Below are 5,040 nucleotides of genomic sequence, written 5' to 3' on the forward strand. Positions count from 1 at the left end.
CATAACTGTTACAACATTTAATTTCTCTGAAATGTCATTAAGCATTATACTATCTAAATCAAAAACATTAAAAAAAAGGTAGTGGCCAAAAAAAAAGAAAAAAAGAAAAAAGAATTGCAACAAAAAAAAATGTGAAATAAAAGTTTATGGCCAAAATGAGAAAGTATTATTAAAATTGTATGCAAACTATTGTGACTAAGCATTCAAAATTTATAGACTATGTATATCTACTACTAGAAATCACATGGGCTACTGTTTTATGTTTAGTTACGCAATGACAAAAAAAACATCGACCCATGTGATTTTCAGCCATGTTGTTTTTCAATAGATATTGTGTTCCTTGTAAAGTTTTTTACATAGTAGATAAAGTGATATTATAAGATATGCTAGCTCTATGCCAGAAATGAAGGTAATCACGTACGGGGAAGCATTTTTATTTGTTTGAAGTCACGTGCAAAGTAGTAACCACAAATTATGTGAAAATATTTACAAATTGTCAGTGTGGGGCTCATAACTTCTGGATTTCATGTGTGATTTTTACAGAATTAAAATTGGTCAGCTTTTAAGAATACACTAATGTGAGTTATAAATTTCAGTGTGATAGAGTCAGACAATTCTTCTCCAGGAGAGTCCAAAAATGTATAAGATTTTGGCTTATATCTCCAAGAATAGTTGAGCTACTACAGCCAAATTTGTTGTCAAAGCTATGTACCAAATTTGAAAGAAATTGTTTAAGTGGAATTCTTTTTTTTTCACTAGTGGGAAGAAGAAAACGAAGAATTTCAGGCTAGGTTTGACCTACTGTACAATGATAAAAGTTAAGAGAAATTTTTGATATTTGGTGACCAGGAAGGCATATCGTACAAAAAATGTGAGAGTTTTGATTAATTGGGGCGATTATATGGACAGTTGAAAAGTTTTCATTCCCATTTATAACACATTGGATATATTTTACCGCACAACACGTATCTTGGGGAAAAACTCACAGAGCCCAAAAGGATTTATTGCAAAGTAGTTGACACTCTTAGAATCTTCACCATCTACTTATAATATGACCCAATATTTCATGAATGTTGAACACCATTTATCCAAGTTATGAAAAGTCTTTAATATTAAAACAGTTCCCGAAGTAAAGCAATAACTGGAAAATGATCTTTAATTTTATTTCCTTTTCATGCCATTCACGTACTAAATTACCGATAAAAAGGTCAGAAGCTAGAATTAAACTTTATAGATACCGAGTACACTCCTATGCTACTTGATACTTTCATTAAAATCAAAGCAGAACCAATAGACAAAATATACACGGTTTGCTTCTTTGTATTCTGAAATCTTCTTCCACTCAAAGTAAAACTAGTACAAAAAATATATATATTGTTTGCTTCTTCCATTCAGAATCAGAGATTTGATATCTTGGAAGTAAATGAACACTCACTTGGGCTTCAGCTTACAGTGGTAGTGCATGTGACGGATCAGGAAAGTATTGTACTTGTACAACTTTTTACACCAAGGGCAACAGTTCATTGGTTGTTCTTGCCGAGCAAAACCTGGATTACAAAACACAGGTTCATCCTCAAAATCATAGTGAGCATCTGTCAAAATCCAACAACAAAACACACTGAAAAGTATCACTTCATGACATTAATTGTTCCTGTGTTTTACTAAACACTTCAAAACCAAGAAACGTGACATTTTTATGCAAAAATCATGTTACAATTTATATTTATCATAAAGAAACACAAGATACAAGAGACACACTGCACGTAAAAGGAATAACACATTTTGAATGCAGAGAAGGAATATTAGACTTGTGTTTTTAATTAACATAAGATCAGTTACCTCAAGCAGGAAAATTTCATTTTCTACACAAAGAATACTAAAATGGTTTATGTGGCAACCTCTTTATTTCACATAAACTTAGCAGTATTTTTCAAGGCTGAAAATTATATAAATATTTCCAGTGTTGATATGTGTATTACTAGTAGAGTAAACACACATTCAGGAGTTATTATTTCCTGGTCCAATTTGATGCTCCCAACCTGGCTAGAATGTACTGGATTACTAGTAGAGTAGATACTTGTTGAGGAGTTATTATTTCTCCAACCAGTTTGATGTTCCCAAGCTGGCTAGAATGTACTGGATTACTAGTAGAGTAGATACGTGTTGAGGAGTTATTATTTCCTGGTCCAGTTTGATGCTCCCAACCTGGCTAGAATGTATTAGATTACTAGTAGAGTAGATACTTGTTGAGGAGTTATTATTTCCTGGTCCAGTTTGATGTTCCCAAGCTGGCTAGAATGTATTGGATTACTAGTAGATACTTGTTGAGGAGTTATTATTTCTCCAACCAGTTTGATGTTCCAAAGCTGGATAGAATGTACTGGATTACTAGTAGAGTAGATACTTGTTGAGGAGTTATTATTTCCTGGTTAAGTTTGATGTTCCCAACTTGGCTAGAATATATTGGATTACTAGTAGAGTAGATACGTGTTGAGGAGTTATTATTTCCTGGCCCAGTTTGATGTTCCCAAGCTGGCTAGAATGTACTGGATTACTAGTAGAGTAGATACGTGTTGAGGAGTTATTATTTCTTGGTCCAGTTTGATGCTCCCAACCTGGCTAGAATGTACTGGATTACTAGTAGAGTAGATACTTGTTGAGGAGTTATTATTTCAACAACCAGTTTGATGTTCCCAAGCTGAGTAGAATGTACTGGATTACTAGTAGATACTTGTTGAGGAGTTATTATTTCAACAACCAGTTTGACGTTCCCAACCTGGCTAGAATGTACTGGATTACTAGTAGAGTAGATACGTGTTGAGGAGTTTTATTTCTCCAACTAGTTTGACGTTCCCAACCTGGCTAGAATGTACTGGATTACTAGTAGAGTAGATACTTGTTGAGGAGTTATTATTTCCTGGTCCAGTTTGACGTTCCCAACCTGGCTAGAATGTACTGGATTACTAGTAGAGTAGACAAGTGTTGAGGAGTTATTATTTCTCCAACCAGTTTGACGTTCCCAAGCTGGCTAGAATGTACTGGATTACTAGTAGAGTAGATACTTGTTGAGAAGTTATTATTCCCTGGTCCAGTTTGACATTCCCAACCTGGCTAGAATGTACTGGATTACTAGTAGATATGTGTTGAGGAGTTATTATTTCTCCAACCAGTTTGACGTTCCCAAGCTGGCTAGAATGTACTGGATTACTAGTAGAGTAGATACTTGTTGAGGAGTTATTATTCCCTGGTCCAGGTTGACATTCCCAAGCTGGCTAGAATGTGCTGGATTACTAGTAGAGTATATACTTGTTGAGGAGTTATTATTCCCTGGTCCAGTTTGACGTTCCCAAGCTGGCTAGAATGTATTAGAAGATAAATGCTGCTGACGGTAATGAAGTAACATGGAATGTTTCCTTGTGAAAACCTTTCCACACACTGGGCAGGGAAAGTTTCGATGACTTCTGTGTTGGTAATGAAAGTGTGATCTCTTAGTTTCGCTGCATCTGAATGTCTTGTTACACACGCTGCATTTATATCTGGAAATATTGTTTCCATGCTCTACACAGTGTTCTGAAAGAGAACCAAGTATGTTAACTAGTTTTTTTTAAAAAATTGAATTCTTACGATTTTCAAAATATAAAACCCACAGATATCTTTTGAAATGATGCAAACAACAGTTATAAAATCAAGTCGTAATCAGTAACAAATAATTTACTGGAATCATCCATTCATAAATACTTATACAGGCTCTCAACTAAATATACACAGGATACACTCATTCAAGATGGGGAAGGCAACTGTTCACACAATTAGACAATTTTTACACAAACTCTTGATTGCCACCTTTGTGATTGAGCAGAACCTTGAAGAGTTCAATATAACCTTCATATTACAGTTGTTGCAGGCACTAACAGCAGAACAAATAGTGCTTGTTTTAGTGTAACAGTTGTGGCAGGCATTAATGGCAGTACAAACAGTGCTAGTTTTCAGTGTGACAGTTGTGGCAGGCATTAACGGCATGACAAACAGTGTTAGTTTTCAGTGTAACAGTTGTGGCAGCCGTTAACAGCATGAAAAACATTGCTCGTTTTCAGTGTAACAGCTGTTGCAGGCACTAACGGCAGGAAAAACAGTGTTAGTTTTTAGTGTAACAGTTGTGGCACATTATCACTGCAAGGTAACAAAATTTTATTGTTGATCATAGCTCAATTACATTGTGTGTTTGAATCAACCTGGCAAAATATTAAAGTTAACCCTCATAGTAGTACGAGTCAAACTTGTAAACAAGTCTAACCTATAAACAATGCATTTATGAAAGTATTGGTTTATGTTTGTTAAGAAAGTATCATTCCTTGAGAATATAATTATTTCACTGGTTTTTATTTCTACAACTGATGTCAATCCGAGCTTTCCTTATTAGCCAGTTTTTTTATGATTACTGTAGCAAAATGCAAGACATTCCAGTATCAATACACAGAGCAATCACCCATTTATAGTTCATTACACTGTAGTATTACTGGAAAGAATTGGAGCCTCAGTTATGCATGAGCCAATTACTGCTAATGTTTCCAACAGTCATTAATCCACAATTTACAATTTATTAAGCAGTAACAACATGTAACAGAAGCATATTCATAAAGAATAATAATTAATAAAACATTTTCTTTCTGCACTTCAGTAGGCATGTGTATTCTAAATAAAAAGATAATTAATTTTTAATCGTCTTTTAAATAGATCATTCTTGCTTGCCTATAAAAATAAATACAAATAACAAACCTTCTATGAATTAATATGAAGTCAGAAAAACAACAACAAAAAAATACTTAAAATCATGTTGCTTTGTTGACATTCCAGTTTGGTAAGATCATGTTACTTTGTGGACATTCCAGTTTGATAAAATCATGTTGCTTTGTTGATATTCCAGCTTGATAAAATCATGGTTCTTTGTGGACATTCCAGCTTGATAAAATCATGTGGCTTTGATGACATTCCAGTTTGATAAAATCATGTGGCTTTGATGACATTCCAGTTTGATAAAAT

At 34.1% G+C, this 5,040-nt stretch overlaps 1 long non-coding RNA gene across 1 annotated transcript; it reads right to left on the bottom strand.

Annotated features, from left to right (window-relative positions):
* Positions 1 to 1,304: 1,304 nt before the first annotated feature.
* On the bottom strand, positions 1,305 to 3,331 carry LOC111088334. Its single transcript, XR_002612878.1, has 2 exons — positions 2,616 to 3,331; positions 1,305 to 2,288 (listed from the first exon to the last, which is right to left on the bottom strand). It is a non-coding gene; the product is annotated as an uncharacterized LOC111088334 (long non-coding RNA).
* Between the last annotated feature and the right edge of the window lie 1,709 nt (positions 3,332 to 5,040).

This window comes from Limulus polyphemus, unplaced genomic scaffold (genome assembly GCF_000517525.1).
Source record: "Limulus polyphemus unplaced genomic scaffold, Limulus_polyphemus-2.1.2 Scaffold3558, whole genome shotgun sequence".
In the NCBI taxonomy this organism is placed as follows: domain Eukaryota; kingdom Metazoa; phylum Arthropoda; class Merostomata; order Xiphosura; family Limulidae; genus Limulus; species Limulus polyphemus.